Source organism: Cavia porcellus, unplaced genomic scaffold, assembly GCF_034190915.1.
Source record: "Cavia porcellus strain 051 isolate PalLab524CR breed Dunkin Hartley unplaced genomic scaffold, mCavPor4.1 scaffold_18, whole genome shotgun sequence".
NCBI lineage: Eukaryota > Metazoa > Chordata > Mammalia > Rodentia > Caviidae > Cavia > Cavia porcellus.
In genome coordinates this window covers 21,888,476-21,906,129 of record NW_026947501.1, presented here as the reverse complement: position 1 = coordinate 21,906,129, position 17,654 = coordinate 21,888,476, and the positions used below count along the sequence as shown (strand labels likewise).

The 17,654-nt window shown below is 36.2% G+C and overlaps 1 long non-coding RNA gene across 1 annotated transcript in view; it reads left to right on the top strand.

The window, feature by feature from the left end:
* Positions 1 to 15,126, top strand: part of LOC134471290 (uncharacterized) — a 106,015-nt gene extending 90,889 nt beyond the window's left edge. The window contains exons 3-4 of the long non-coding RNA XR_010040591.1: positions 12,777 to 12,966; positions 14,426 to 15,126. This is a non-coding gene — a long non-coding RNA (uncharacterized LOC134471290). The remainder of the gene's footprint in view (positions 1 to 12,776; positions 12,967 to 14,425) is intronic.
* Positions 15,127 to 17,654: the final 2,528 nt, after the last annotated feature.

Below are 17,654 nucleotides of genomic sequence, written 5' to 3'. Positions count from 1 at the left end.
ACACATGTGTGAATCTCTACATGTATATCTATCCTTTCTGTATTATCGGGAAAAACAGATCAAAACAAGACTAGAACACAAATTCCTAGAAAAAAACATGAAATGAAAAAGACATATAAAACTACCACACTAGGTGAAGTACAGTAGTTACTATTCTGTCTCATGTTACTTTCAGTAGAATTGTCTACATCATCAGGCATAATATAATTGAACATAGCATTACATAGCAATGTTAATAAAAAACACGACATTGGAGACGTTGTAGGACTTCAAAAGCAGTTAATAATCAATCCGGAATGGGTATCTTACTGCATCTTGTCATCTTCAGAGTAGTTGTCTCTACTCTTAGACTTGATACTATCAAGCATACCAAATTTGAATAAAATGAGCCAAGACAAAACAGCAGTCTAACAAACCAGATTCAAATAAGATCAGTCATAGTAAGACAAATGTAAGTAATACAGGGCTTCAGTTTAAGTTAATAGGAAATTAAGGATATTTACCATAGTATATCTTGCTATTTTTGGGAATCTAGTATGAGTAGACATACTGGAACAGAATAAAATCAAACTAAACAGAGCAATAAGACTAATATGGCTTTTAAATCCTGATACACTATTAACAATGTCCTCTGCCTTCCTGTTTAAGGCAATTCCTCCCCTTTCCTTTTCTCAGGGTGCTTTGTATATTTTGGGTCCCACTATCTCCTTTAGTTTTTAGATTAGCGGGGCAACCTGTCATCTATATGAGTGGTGCTGAACCTTTTTACCCCTGAGCTTCATCCTGAGCTGTATTCCTTTACCTCCTAAAGCCTCAAGGTTTTCCTTCCTTGTAGCTGAGTAGTTCTCCACTGCACAAAAGTGTCATGACTTTCCAACCTACCTGGAGCTACTAGACGAGTTGTTCATATTTCTCTCTAGTTCCCTGTCACATAGAGCATCGTTTTCTCATCTTTGACTTTCGGTTTATTAACTTTCTTTCAGGTTGAGTATATTTCTCATTCAGAGCATCTCGATGGACCCTATCTACTGTGATCTATTCTGTGTTTCTTTTTGTTAGTGTATCAAGGCCATCTATATTAGAGATTATAGCCAACCTTCTCTCCCTCATCTCTGGTATTCTATTTTTCTGCTATTATTTGCGACTTTTCTCCTTCATTCCACTGTCTGCCTCATTCATTGAGGCCTCTCTACCACTGTTGCTGGAATCCTGGTATTTTTTTCCCTATCTCTCTCTAGAATGTCCTTGTAGGGCTGGATTGGTGGCCACGAACTCCCATAGTTCCCGTTTTCATGGAAATATTTTTTTTTTAATTATTTAAAGAAAGACAAAACAAAACAGAAAAAGGATAGAAATAGTACACATTTTCAAAGAAAAAAACTAATAAATCACTAGTTGATTTTTACATATTGTCCTCTTACAAACAATTGTTCAAGTTACAAAAGTGGAACATATAAATGGGAATTCAAACGGGCACTGCAAATATTTCTGTTCACCTACCTAATAAAACTTAGTAATATGGTTATTAATCCTATACCCTTAAACATATACACATTTATCCATATCTTTATTTATGTTGAGATTAAACAAACCAAAGCAGACTAAAATCACTCTGAGCAAAGAATAATAATATTGCTGCCTTTCACATCATGACATTCTGGAATCAGCATTGAGTACTGTAGTGCCTTTTTTTCCTTCAAAGTATTTGCTCATTTCATCACGTGTCATAAGATCAGTTCTCGTAAACTGTTTAAAGGCTTTACACAAGCATGAATCTTAACATGTATTTCTACCCTTTCTATATTAGAGGGACAAACAGAACAAAGCAGGAGAGAACAAAACATATTCTTATAGACATATAAAACTAAAAAGACATATAAAACTGCTGTACAAGAAGTTTTACTATGGTTACTGTGTTGTCTCTTATTATCGTCAATAGAATTGGCTATATCATCAGATAAAGTATATTTGAATATATCAGTACATAACAGTATTAATAGAAATACAACTTTGTAATAGTGTAGAACAACACAAATGGGTAGTAATCAAATCAGAATGGGTGTCTTAGTGAATCATTGTCATTTTCAGTATAGGTGTCTATACTCTCTGGCTTGATACTATCAACCTTAACAGTTTTAAATAAAATCTGTCAATAACAAACAGCAATCAAACAAATCAGATTTAACTAAGATCTATTTCCTATGCAGAGCATCTTGATGGACCGTATTTCCTGATCTTTTCGTTAGTGTATCAAGGCCATCTATATTAGAGATTATATATATATATATATATATATATATATATATATATATATATGTTATACATGGATCCTGATTACATTAATAGAAAATTAAAGAGGATTACTGTGCTATATCCTGGTTCTTTTGGATAGCTGTCCGTGCCCTCAGATCTAGTGCTTGTATACAAACTGGGATGGAATAAGTTCTATCTAAGCAGAGTGGTGCGAGTAATATGGGTTTTAACTCCTGATACACTATTAGCAATATCTTCTGCCATCTTTTTAAAGACTATTCCTCCCCTTTCCACTGCCCCAGGGTATACTGTGCATTCTGGGGTCTCCCCAACAGCCTCAGTTTTATATTGGAGGGACAACCTGCTATTTACCTAAGCATTTCTGAACTTTCTCACTCCTGGGCTTGATCTCTAGTTGTATTTCTTTACCTGTTAAAGCCTGTCTTTCCAACCTACCCATAAATACTGGTCCAGTTGCTCCTATTACTTTCTGGTTCCCTACCACATAGAGTTCTGTTTTCTCATATTTGATTTTTGGTCCATATATCCTTTTTCAGGTTAATTATATTTCCTATAAAAGGCATCTCAGTGGACCTTACCTCTTGATCCACTCTGCCCACAATTCTCTTTTTTTCCTTAACTTAGTGTATCTAGGCCATCTATATTAGAAATTATATCCAACCTTCTCTGCCTCATTTCTGTTGTGCTCTTTTTCTGTCATTAGTTGTCTGTTTGTCTTCTTCATTTCACTTTTTGCTCCATTCATTGGGGCCTCTCTGCCACTCTTCCTGAAATTCTGGTGCTTTTCTGTCTCTTTAAAATGTCTTGTGTTATTCTCTGTAGAGTTGGATTCATGGTTGCAAATTTCCCCAGTTCCTCTTTATCTTGGAAGCATCTTGTTTCTCCATTAATTTCTAGGGACAGTTTTTCAGCGTTCATCAATCTGGGCTGGAATTTCAGGGCTTGGAATACTTTGCGCCACACTCATCTTAACTTGATGGTTTGTGCTGAGATGTCTGATATAATTCTGATGGGCTTTCCCTTTTAAGTAATCTGTTTATTGTCTCTGACAACTTTTAATATTCTGTTCTTATATTGGATTTCTGGGGTCTTGATTATTATATGCCTGCGTGTAGTTCTGTTTTGGTTGTAGATGGCTGGAGTTCTGTATACCTCATACATCTGAATATCTTTCCCTTTTCCTATGTTTGGGAAGTTTTCCTAATTATTTCTGTGAATAGCCTTTGTAGTTCCTTTGTGTGTACCCCTGCTTCATCATTCACATTCTGTATTGTTAAGTTATAGATTCTCTTGCATCTTCTAGCCTTTATATTGTTACTGCTTGTTTCCTTGTTATTTTTAAGACATTTTTCCTTTCATGATCCCACATTGGAAACCTGTCCTCCAGTTCAGATAATCTATCCTTAGTTTCTTTCAAGTAGTTTTGCCAGCTTTCAATGGAGTTTTTAATATCCTGGTAATCTCTTTGAACCTGCTTCATGTATTCTATGTTTTCTCTATTTTCTTCATCAGACAATTCTGCCCTTTTTAAAAATGTTCCTCCATTCTTCCATCTGCTTTTTCTTGAGAGGTGTTTAGCATTTCTTTTATTATTCTATTTATATCTTGCATTACTTGGTTAAATACTTCACTTTTGAACACATCTATGAGGTCCCAAAGATACTGCTTTATGTCCACTGGTGCCATGTCTGATATTTTATGTTTGCCATCCTCAATCTCCTTTGCATTTACCCTTCCTGGATCAATGTTCTCAGGATTGGCAGCTAGGGACACTTTCTTGTTGCTTCCTCTTCTCATATTTTTGTTCCTTCCATACAGGTGTATATAGGAGGCCCCAGTTTCTTTCTTTGTTGCTTACAGTTTGTCTGAAGCATACTAAGTGCTCTCACAGTGTACTATGGAGGTACAGACCACGGAAGCCTATGCTGGGCCCTCCCCTCCAGGTCAGTCTACTTGCTGAGGGCTTCACTGCATTAGGGTGCACTGCCAGGCATAGGGACTTGGTTTGGGCTTGCCTGTTGCATCTCAGTCCGGGATGTGACCCAGGTGAAGTGCTCCTCACCAATCCTGTTTGAGATGGGAGCAGTTGACTGAAGTCACTGCAGCTTCTTTTTTTCACCAGTCTGCCAGGTGCCAGAATATCATCTGTTGGAGCCCCTTTTTCTGTGGAAGGATTTTATTCCCATCATTCACCGCAGGTCAATGCAGGTTCCCTGGCACCTCAGCTCTCTGTTCAGGTTGGCAACTCCCATCCTCAGTGCAAGTGCATCTCCCATGAGTTGAAGCAGCAGCAAGCTTTTGGGTAGCTTGGTAAGTGTTGGCTGTGTGAATTCAAGCACTGCAGCAGAAGCACCAAGAATATAGCTGTTCCAATAGTAGCTCTGAGACTGTATATTTAATTCATTTCTCTCAGCTTAGTTTGTTCCTGGATCCGGAGGATCTATCTTACTCTGCTTGGGACTCCCAAATACAGCCCTGACCCTGACCCTGTACAAATACAGGGCTGTATTATTTTTGGAACCTAAGTTGACTATCTCAGGGAGCCTCTGTAGCCTGCTGTTATCTATCTGCCATCTTTTCTCGATTGGACGTAGAAACATTTTGTCTATCCATTAATTTTGAGAGAGAGTTTTGCAGGGTACATCAATCTGGATTGGAGGTTATTTTCTTTCAGGCTTGGAATACTTCACTCTAAGCTCTTCTTGATTTGAGAGTTTGTGTTGAGATGTCTTTCATGATTTTGATGGATTTTTCCTTTAGAGGTAATCTTTTTCTTTTCTCTGACCATTTTTTAATATTCTGTTCTTGTGATGAGTTTCTGGGATCTTGATTATTATACGTCTTGGTGTAGATCTGTTTTGGTTGTAGTTGGCTGGAGTTCTGTATGCCTCATTTATCTGGATATCATTTTCTTTCCCTGTGCTTGGGAAGTTTTCCTTAATTATTTCTGTGAATAGCCTTTGTAATTCATTTGTGTTTTCTCCTGCTTCTTTGCTCACATTTTTTATTCTTAAATTATAGATCCTCTTGTCATCTTCTACCCTTTGTATTGTTACTTCCTGGTTCCTTGTTATTGTTAAGAGATCTTTTCTTTCACAATCCCACATTGCAAATCTATCTTCAAATTTTGAAAGGCTAACATTAGTTTCTGTCAAAGCATTTTGCCAGTTTTCAATGGAGGTTTAATTTCCTGGTAATCTCTTTGGATCTGTTTCATGTATTCTAGATTTTGTTTATATTATTCACCAAAGGTTTCTCTTCTTTTTCTGAGTTCCTCCATTCTTCCATCTGTGTCTTCTTGAGAGGGGCTTAGCATTTCTTTTATTAATCTTTTTATATCTTGCCTCACTTGGATTAGAATTTCAGTTTTAAATTCGTCTATGAGGTCACGAAGGTATTTCTTTGTCTGCTGGTACTGTGGCCAATATTGCATGATTGCTGCCCTGGATCTCTTTTGTATTTACCTCTCCTGGACTTTCCCAGGGTCAGCGGCTAGAGGCTTTTTTCTTATTGCTTTCTCTTGTCATGTTTCTGGTTTCTTTCAGACAGGGGTATGGTGGAGGTCTCAGGCCCTCTCCATATTGCTTATGGTTTTTCTGAAGCATGCTGGCTGGGGGCTTGCTGCCTTCTCCAGTTTACTGTTATCTGAGGTGCATGCAGGGATGATGCAGGCTGGCACCTCTTCTCGAGCCAGTCAACTGGCAAGTGGCCTTCAGCACATTAGTCTGTGCTGTGCGGACATCACAGGTTAGGGACAGTTTTTTCACTGACTGTTGGATCCCGATCAGGGGTGTGACCCCGCCCAAGCAGATCCCACCCATCCTCTCTGGCCCACAGGTAGCTGACTGATGCCACTGCAATTCTGGGTTCAGGCCTTGTTCTGTCCAACTCCAGTATGTCCTCCAGCCAGTCACCCCTCCACCTGACCCAATTTTCAGCACTCACTGTGAATTAATGCAATTCTCCACCTTGGTTCCACTGTATGCTGTGCCATGTCCTCCCACCAAGGGCTCCGGACTCACCAACTCCTGTTATTGGTGACCGCGACTTCAGTGTGACTGTGAATCGTCTGACTCCAAGGCATGCCCAGCACAGCATGGGACCAGTCCTAGTGAGCACGTCTGGTTGCAGCCTTTCATCTATGTTTTTCCTTCCTTTCTTTCTTTTTATTTTTCCTCAATTTCTTCCTGGGTCATTAGAATCCCTCTCCTTTCATCTGATCTTTTCTATGTTGTTAAATTCTTGTGTCTGAGTTGTTTTTATCAGAGAGGCTCTCTACCCAGCTATGTATCAAGCTGCCATCTTCAGATCTGTCTATATTGATTATTCTTGACCTTTGATGGTTCAACTTAGTATTTTTTCCCAAAAATGCAAAAGTGGTAAGTATTCAGTAGAAATTATAATTCCAATGTTAATTTTTTTCTTTTCTTGCATTAGCAATATATAGCACAGTACTGTGTATAAGTACCTGGATGAGAGAGAATCCATAATTTTTACCAGACACTTACAGAGATGTGATTCAAAAAAGATTAAAAATCATTGATCTGACATAATAAAAAGCCACATCATAGTTTGTAATATGTACATAGTTTGGAATATGAAACTGATTATCACTTTTACTAAGAACTGTCATTAATTTTTCATGGCTATGTAATTTGATACCAATGTTTTTAGAGACCAACTTAGCAGAATCCATAAAAATTTAAGGAAATTTCCCTTTCTTTCCCTCCCCTCCCCTCTCCTTCCCTGTTCCTTCTCCCAACTTCTTCTTTTCTTTTCCTCTTTTGCTTCCTCCTTCTATACCCCCCTCATTTTTCTCTCTCCTTTTTTCTCTCCCTCTCTCTGTCTGCTAGAGATTGAACTCAAGGACTCACACATTAGGCAAGCATTTCATTGCTGAACTACATCTGCAGATTCAAGGATATATTCCTTCATCCAGAAATTTTCTTTATAAATGCCTGTCCTATGCAAACATAAGCATGTACACACACACATGAAACCACACATGGTTACAAAAATACATCGAGAACAGCCCACTGTAGTGTCACTTATAAAAGTGAAAAACTGGGATACAACGTGAAGGTTCATTATTGAATGTTTAAGAAGTAAGGCAAGATGGAGCAAAACCTGGATTGTTACTCAGTAGATAAAAGGAATGAGATAGATCCATTTATATATGTAAATATACACAACATTATTAGGTGAAAGGAAAAAATTAAAACGTGGTTTTAAAAGGATTAAAGCATAACATAATTAGGAGTGCATAGAGTGACTATTTTTACAACTGAAATGCATTTATTTCATCATATAGTTGAAACATTTTTAAAAACCACCAAAATGGGTACTGAACTAGAATGTAGATATTTACTTTTCTAGGAAAATTGATCCTTCTTTTGTAACTTAAATTTTCCATACTTGCAGTAACAATTAAAAGATGTTTTGCACGAAATCTACCAGTCTTCTTCATAATGTAGTTCTTTAAGAGTTTCTTCTATAGATTGTCAATCACCTACATGTGTTTTAAATATCCCTAAGGATAATATTGATGAAATGCTGATGACAATGATAGCTAACAATTACTGAATGCTCTATCCCAGGTATTGATATGAGTACTCTATAGATAATAACTCATTTAATTCTCACAAGGCACTGCTCTTGTTTCCATGTTGTTACTGAAAAGGCTGAAGCATAGAGAGGGTAAACAATTTGTCAATGTTAGATGTCACTGATCTGCTCTGAAGAGACAGAGCTGGGGCTTGTGTGATCTTGCTCTGGAGCCTGGATGTCCCATGTTGATACTCTTCTGATCCAGATCCACTTTTCCAACCCCATTGTTAGACAAGCCCCTAGGGCTTGTCAGTTTTTGGCAATCCTCCTTCAGTTTTGAGGCACTCAGGCTTTTATACAATTTTGGAACTCAGGGCTTGGAGAGATCTGGAACCCAGAGGCCCTGCAGCTTGTTGTGTCTTTGCCCACATTTCCACATCCTTTCAAGGCCAAGATCCAGTGCTGTCTCTTCCAAAAGGCCTTCCTTGCTTTCCTCAGCTTGCATTTCTTCTTCCAGCTCTGTTAATGAAATTCCTTGTCTCTTAGGGCTTACGCACCACTTTCGGTCTTTTATAAGCCTCACTGATATCCATGTCTTTTCACTAGATTTTAATTCTCTAATTTCAAGGGTCACTTCTAGTTCAACTTCTACAGTGTCTTGTGTTTATATTTTTAAATTTGTTAGAATTTGCAAAATCATAAAGAAGCATGCATAATATTAGAATTTAAAAATTCTTATTTTACCAAACAAGTGTGATCCATCCCGCGGATCAGTCCATGGGCCTTCTCGGGCCTTCACCTAGAGAGGGGATGGAGATAGGGGCTGGGCAAGAGAAAAGAGAGACGGAGACAGGATGAGATTCCAATCGAGTCTTGTTTAGGCTTAAAATGGCTACAACTTATATAGGGTGGAGGTGGGCCAATGGGGCAGGAAGAGGGCACTGAGTGTTATCTGATAGGTCATCCTCACATCAGGATATATGACGTAAGCAGGAGAGGATTATGGGTAGTGTAGGCAGACATGAGGTTCATGGGAAATGTAGGCTGAAGTGGGAAGTTGCTTATATCATGCGCATTGTAGGCAAGGGGAGGATCATGGGAAATGTAGGCTGACACACAAAATGCCCTCAGGTGGGAGGGGCAGGGCAGCAGCAGCCATTCTGAGCTGCTCCCTACACAAGTGTATTTTAAAAAATTAGCAAAATGGAGGTTTTCATGTGTCACATTTGATTAATAATAATAGTAACAGCAATAATCAGTATTTATTTAGTACTTATTGCATTTCAATATTTTAAATTAACTAATTTAATATCTGAACAAATGTTTGCGGTTGGTACTATTAAATCACCTTTTTACAAAAAAAAATCAGTCTTATATAGGCTGAAATATATCACATCAATTCAAAGAGAAAGTGTTTGGGTCAGGACTTGACCCCTTCTGTACCTGATTCCCCAGAACTCTGAATGCTCATCACTGTTGATGACTCTCAGCAGTGTGAAGGAAAGATCAGAGAGGTGGAATTCTGGAATAACATTAAGATGGGCTGGCTCTGGCAAATCTGATTCTAGTCCTTCCTTCCTTCTTTTTCCTTTCATCCTTTCTTTTTCCTTATTCCCTCCCTTCCTTTCTTCCATATCCTTCATTCCTTCCTTCCTTTTTGATACTGGGGGTCGAACTCATGACTTCATGCTTGCCAGGCAGACACTTGTGCTGCTGAGCTAAATCCCCAACCCCCAGTTCTGGTTCTTAAATTAATTTTGTGGACTTTAGATTGGCCTTCAGCATCCTGAGGTCCCCTTTGTCCATAGGGCTGGAGTGGGGTTTGAGTGGTGAACCAGTTACTATCCAAAATCTCCACCAGTTATAAAGTCTATGATTCTCAGAAGCCAGAGCTGCTTCTCTGATGTTTACCAAAAGTTACATATGGCATGTGTCAAGAGCTGTGAAAATTTTACTTAATACTCTGTGTTTATTTTCTTCAACATACAGGTGAAATATTTTTATATTTTCCCAGTACATTTCTCAGTAATAACATAGCCAATAAAAATATTTTTGCTCATGTAGAGGAGCACTAGCTCTTAGCCAAAGAAAAAGTACACTGTTACATACTGGTTGAGGGGGGAAAAAAAGAGCTTCATTTGTTATCAAGAAGGAGCAGGAAATATAGGCATAGTTATACAGCCCTTTACCTAATTTGACTTAATTCGGTGACTTTAAGTTTTCAGAGGATATGAAATGTTCTGAATGCACACACAGGAGGCAAAAATATTGCTTGCAAGTACCTACATTCGTGATATTAATCTCTCTCTCAATGATCTAATATAAATAGCTGCTTGAAAGCAATTTCATTGAAATATTTTCAGAAATGTTGAAATGAAAATATTAATCTTTTGGATGTGTCGTGTTGGATTACTTCCTTTCCCCTCAGGAAGATAAATTGGGGAAACCAAATGGCCAAGAAGATGCAAAACCAAAAAGTAAAGCTGTCAGCCTCTAACCAGAAATGTGCATCCCTTCTTAGCTTTTTCCTTTCCTCCTTCCTTCTTTTTTCTCTCCTTATTCTTCCCATTCATTCTTCGTCCCTTCTTTTCTTTTCTTTCCCTTCTTTCCTCGCTTGTTCCTGTACCTACGTCTCTCTTTCCTTCCTCCTTTTCTTTTCTCTCTCCTACTTTCTCTCCCTTAATAGATACAGTTGGGAAACAGTGCTAATAAAGGCACTGTCCTAACGATGGGACTAGAAGACCATGTTTCATGGAGACCGTCTACTAGGAATTTTCCTCAGAGGTGGGCTGGGTTTCTTGGGGAAGGTCCAAGTGTGACAAAAATGTTATTGGGTCAAAAACATTCACTTTAGACTGGTGTCTGATCATCAGGTCTTTTCCTTGCATCCTGATACTTGTACACTCTACTCCTCTATTTTAGGGCACTTTCTTAAGGAAAGGATGTTCTCATATCACAAATCAATAAATCAATTAGATAATAAAAGAGCTGATTTAGTATTTCAAGTACTTGTATATATGTTCCCATATGCAACTGAATGCAACTGAAGTGACTCCATAGCAGTATAATTGAGACTGGAAGTTGTACAAAATTTTTTGTCTCATAGTCATAGCTATATAACTTCTTTGGAATATAAACAAAAGACAGTTCCACCTCATAGATGGTTAAAACTCTTTAATGACTTATTACTTTGCATAAAATAAAATGTAATGTGGTATACATGGTTCAGTATGATCTACCTTAGTTTTATCTTGTCTTCTTTATATTTTGGATATGCCAGAGTCTTTTCTAATTTAGTATTCTTATGCAAAACTGTTGATTTCTTTTTTTGACATGGTATTACAGTCTCTATGTTTATGTACTTGTCGTTTTTGACTCTTCCACAAAATGTGAATGCTCTGAGAGATCTTTTGTCATTTATTTGCATTATATCCACAGAATCTAACATTAAGGGCTTGATACATATTTGCGGGAAAACAAATAAATGAACAAATGAAGGAGTATTTTAATCTGAAACTTACAAAAAATGAAACAATCTTCTAAAACATGGAATAAAGCTTATACATATAAATTCGAGTACCATGGTACAGTGTAAATTGCAGCTTGATCACTTACAAACTATGTGATTTTGGGAGAAATTATTTCATCTACCTGGGTCTCAATTTCTGGAGAATGAACATAACAATTGATATCCACAAACACTTGCTATGATTATTAAACAATGTGAAACGTTTAAAACACTTAATTAGTAAATGTTAAAGAATGTTCAAGAAGTCTCAAAGATTTTCAAAATGCTGGAAACCCATAGGATTATCTTAGAGAATTTTTGTTGTGTGTATTTAAGATGTACAAATGATATTTTGATGTAGGTGTAGATGTAGAAATCATTAAATGCTAGTGAATGTTTGAAAGTAGTTTGTGTGTTGCTCTTTACTCAGTGCATGACCCTGAAGGCTTTTAGCCACTCTGAGGTCTGTGAACACCACAGTACTCCTTCCTCTTATGTCTGGTCAATGGTGATCCACATGGTCTAGAAACCACGGAAGGCCATTATCATGAGTTCCATGATCAGCTGGATCTCACTGGCAGTGTTTTACTACAATGTAGAGGTAAAAGGAAATAATAGCAAATAACTCAGCTAAGGTCTGCCCATCTACCAGCCTCTGTAGCATCAGGAACTTTCAAGGGAGAAATGACAAGACACTGATATTTTTTAGATTTCATACTGGAATTTGATTATGAATCATGGTTTATAAAAGGCTGAAAGTGATCCATCAGTTCATCTTTGCGGATAGATGAGCAATCTCTTGTTTCCTTGGAAACTCAGACCTGAGCATATGTAGCTCACAACGCATGCCCTCATATTTTCAATTGAGCAGATCCAGGATGAGTTTCTCCCAAGGGATTCAATATGTTGCTTTAAAAAGAAGAATCAAGAATAAGAGAGAATTGTCACACTCGAATCAGACACTACAGACCTGGCTGGCTCTCAAAAGACACAACAATTCCACAAACATGAGACAGATACTTTCATAGTCTGTCCTTTGTTGTTTTAGCAGTTTCCTTTATTTGATTAATTTCTTTTTCTGAATTTAAAAATAAATGAGTATACATCTTGAAATACTCTTTTGTATGCATGTAGAATGTCTACATTCTAGTGCTTTCTTATTTGGAATCTTTATGAACTAAAAATAAACACTAATATCTTAGTTTTGTATAGCAGCATGTAGATAACATAGATTAATTCTTGTCCTAAGATACTTGTTGGCATCCATGAAGTAATGTTAACACTTTTAAAGAAAATCTTAAATATAGCATAAGCCAATTCCTAAGGTAATCCTATGTAGTACTGGCTCCAGTTTATACTCAGGGCTTGGGATGTACTAGAACTTACAGATTTACCCACAACACATTTAAAATGTCAATTACTTTCAGCTCTTTGTTTTCCTCCTCAGTGTCAGAGTTTCCTAGTTTCCCCAGTCAGCAAAGGAGGAAAGTGATACTCAGAGAAGTTCAAGCAATCTGTCTCCGGCTGCAAAGTTTTTAGTAAGGATACCAGAAACTGAACACGCATCTATCTGATTCCAAAACATGTGTCAGTGACTTAAAACCAACTTCATCTGTTGTGATAAGGCAGAGTGGAAGGTAAGAATGCTGTGTTTAATTAGTACCCTGATTAATAAACTCAAAATGTTAGGAGAAAACAAACCAAGTAAGAGTTTGGCGCGGGGGGGGGCACAAAATGGTATGGCTGTTTTATAAAGTCATTTACCTGTTTTAACTAACTGTTTTAACACTGGAAACTGAAAGACCATATGTAAATCTTATGATAGAAGTTTCCCCTTTTTTCATAAAAAGATGATTTTGAAAGTTCATTTCAATTTTAAGTATAGGAATCTAGTTAACAGAAGCACATCATGAGTGAGATTTAATTTTTGCTGATTCCTAAGATGCTTTAAGACTTTTCAGAGTCCGTGGACATCATCATGATCATCAGTAACGAGTCTCAAGTTGAGAGAGACATACAAAATACTTGGGTAAAAAAGACTAAGCAGGTCAGATTTCTTTTAAGTTTTCAAACTGCTGCCACTCTCCAAAATTTCCTTTAGATTAAGGGTCTGCAAACTTTCCTATAGGGTCAGTTAGTTAATAGTTTGCCTTTCAAATTTTTTTCATTCAGTGTTCTCCATTAGAACTACTTATTCTGCCATTATAAGTTGAAAGTGGCCATAGACAATATATAAACTGATAAGCATACTTATGATCCAAAATAATTACTCATAAAATCATTTGGTGGCACAGATTTGTAATTTTCCAATGCCTGTCCTAGATTAGAGAGCCTGAAAATTCGCTATACATTTCCTTTTCTGGTAGTTATGTAAAGAGCCAAACCTCAAACCTAGTCACAATGGTTTATGATCACCTAAGAGAGTTTTCTTCGGGCACATCATAGGTAATGCCATTAAAAGAGGATAGAACAAGTTGTCTTGCAGCTTATTTCTAGTGTTAAGCCAATTACTTGGAAAAATTTTTTAAATTATCAGATGTGCCTCTGGAAAGTTAACTAGGGCTATCACTTGAGCTGAAGTTTTCTCTGAGGATTAGTTGACACATACACAATGTTCAATATGATGACTATGGCTAAATATTATTTGTGAGTGTAACTACCAGGAATTTAGAGAAAATTATAATCTTTCCTTTTAGTTGCTCATTGAGTAAGAAACTCATCAGAATAATGACTAATATTATGCCTGATGGTGTTCTGTGGAAATAACGTGCAAATAATACAGTGCCTGATTACCTTAGTCTAACTACCTAAGCTCTATCGTGACAGATAGTTTAGAAGTATTGAAAAAAGTATTGATAAAGCACAAGAAAAATGTGAATATTTTTCAAATTTCTGACAGTAAAGAAGAGCATTAAGTTCTTGATTTAAATAGACAGGTCATGGCTATTTAAGTTTCAAGTGCCTGAAACTTTCTCTGCATTTAGCTCATATCAAGTCTATAGAATGGGAACTGAATCCTGCACAAGTCTCTCTGTGGGATATCTTTTTTACTCCTAATTGAGAACATTGTAAAACATTTTTTGTATTCTGTTTTAGAGAAAGAAAACCCATCATTGACTCATTTCTCATCTAAAACTATCTGAAATACAAAAAATGCAGGCCTGCAGCACCCATACAATTCTACAGAGAAAAGATGCTACTGGTGAGTGTCCCTGGAACTGCTACTTATGCACTGTGAAAATATGCATGAGTCATGTGATCCGACATCTTTATTCTGTTTTCATTTTTTAAATTAGTTTAGCAATATGTATATCAAAAGTCACCGTAGTACTTAAGGATACACCGTATCAGGAAGCATTCTACAATATAGATGCAACTATTGTGGTTCTTGATGCTAATTCATTTTAAAACTGAATATCCTAAAAATATTTAGGGGAAAATTAAATAATTCAGTAAAAATCAATTAACTTTCACTTGTCAACAAAAAACAGTTTTTCTGCAATATCACTGTATGAATATCCACTTTATATGCTTTAATTGTATAATTTGGACAACTGTTTCTAAGATGACAATGTGTAACCTATTAACTAGTGATATCTTACTATATATTTTTTTCTTGAAATTTTGTATTATTTGTACCCTGTTACTGCTTTGTTTTTTATTTCCTTTCTTTTTTCTCTTTAAATAAATTTTTTAAAAAAGAAAAAAACCAAAAAAACAGTTTTAATTGAATGAAAAAATAACTAATGAATGAGCTGGATGTTAAGATGGCTACCATTTTGACCAAATAAAGACTCTGTTGCATGGAATTTTTCTGACTATGGTTTTGTAAATTGATGATTGCTGTCTTGACTAGGTATGTGGGACCTTTGAAGTTGTGAATTTAAAAATTACCAACTAGAATGATCTCATTCTATATGTTATCAAGATATATGTATATATAAATATACATATACATTACACATTACATAGATATTATTTTTGTAAATCATATACATAAGTATATATGGATCTATAATGTATATCTATATATGTATAGTATAATAAATTTTTGTGTTTATATAAATACAGTACCCCAGCTTATTATAAATGCAGTATAGGATTTGCATGGTCACTTACATGTTTCTGCATTCTACAAAAGAATCTGCAATGAAAGCCATTAAATAGGACACGACACGTAAGCCTTTCATTAAATAATGATTCTCAGCTGGATTTCTCAGAAGAGAATATTAATGCAACCATATGTAACTAGCATTGCAAGAAATTAGCGTTGCTGATTTGGCTTTGAATCAATCATTTTAAGCTATGTATTAGAGTCTTTGCTGATACATTTTTGTCTCAGACAACTTAGCACAAATTGTGGGCTGAATGCAGCTAGGTTCAGAGCTATAATTTTTAGAGTATAATTCAGAGTATAATTCAGAATATAATTTTTATGAAATGCCACTAGTATTTCAAGTTTTGGGGGTTTGTAGGGAATAATCAAATCCATATGCAGAAAGACAAAATGGTGTTATTCAAGGGCCAATGGCTAATTACTAATTTCTTACATGTATGATTATAGGCTAGGTGATAAATTTCAGATGCCAATCTGAAGTTGGAATTCTGCATGTGGGAGCTGGATTGAGTTAGGGTATGGCTGTGAATATGCTGTAAAATCTTTAGCTCTTCATTTGGTTGCCAAGGTTTGAAAATATTATGAGGCATTTAAAACATTTTCTTGGAAGCAATGTTGTTGGGCCATTTGTATAATATTTGAACCGAGATTGAAACATTTGAGTGTGATGTTTTCCCTGCTTTTTAAAAAAATTAGTTCCAAGAAACTTCTTATAACAAAGATTAAGTCATCACACAATGACAGTCAACTTTTAGCTAAGAGAGACCATGAGAAGAAAGAAAACAGAATTCTAAGTAGAACTATATTAGACAAGTCTTCTGGAGGAAAAATCATGCAAAAATCTTTGCCTGGGCATGGAAGCTTGTGGTCATATCAAAATATAAAAAAGATCTACTTTGGACAGAGCTCTATGGAACTTACACTATGGTTGCATTTGATCATTATTTCTCTTAATTTCCTTTTACTCTGTAAGAAGTCAATTTCAATAAACAGTATATTTTTTTGTTCTGAAAAATGGGTAGGAATAATTGTTGCTTCATGGTGAGGTTTAGTTGGTTTATTTCCTGTATACTAGCGAGATTGAGACTTGTTTAGATTATGCTTCAAATTTGTAGCCAATATGCGCTATAAGTGGTGCCATGTCCTTCCTGTTGTATAATATCAACAAGCACAGAATATCAGATGATTTTAGAAAAACTTCTCAGATGAAGTTGGTTTCTCATTAACTTTTCACCAAGTGATGTTCAGCACCAATGAATAAAATGTGCCTCAATCTATTATTTTATCAGGGGACACCAAAAACCTTGTAAATAAATGATACTACTCTATTAAATGCAGAAAGTGAAGAATAACACAATTCCTGAAAAATAATCAATGGCATTCAACAGGACAGAGCAAGTGACATGATTCAAATGGACAAGCTTTAAAGGACTTTCAACATTGTCATGTGTGCTTCATAAGCAAATTTACCAATGTTAAGCAAAAAGAAAATCTCCAGCTTGGTGAGGTGCCTACGCCTCAACACAAAGTAACTTGCTCAGAAAGATGTGTCAAGCATAGTGTGCGGTTTCCTTTCTGCTCCTTTCTGTGTATGCTAGTGGCATCAGGTAATTTTAGTCTTATTTAAGCTTCAAATAAAAGTCCAAGAAAAATATAGAGATGACTCACATCTTTAAAATAAGTATTATAATTCTTTCAATGCAAGCATTTAGTCCAAACAAGTTGTGAAGGCCAAATTGTGCTACTGTTTCTCAGTAATATTTAGCTCAATAGCGATGGTTTGAATGTCTTTTAAAAAAAGGAACTACCACCAGAAGCAAAATAGAGAAAAGCAGGCTTTTTGAAATCCATATCTGTCATCTCTGCCTATGTCAACTGGAATTCTTCATTTTTAACATACAAAGAAAATGACTTGAATCATTATCCCAAGTTTAGTTCAAAACTAGTAACACACTGCATGCATAGGAGAGAGGTTATTTCGTTGTTTCAAATGGCTGAGTAAGGGCATATTTGACCTTAATTCTCTAAGGGAGTCCTGATGGAGAAAGGCTGCTTCTAAACATTTCAGTGTTTCTATCTGTCAGAAAGGTGCTTACTATCATTTCATAGTCATCTTTGGCTTCACTTTAAAACCTTGCTCACACTAATTAATCAAATAACTCTCATTAAATAAGTGTTGTAGTAAGCCTAGATACAAGTCTATAAAAC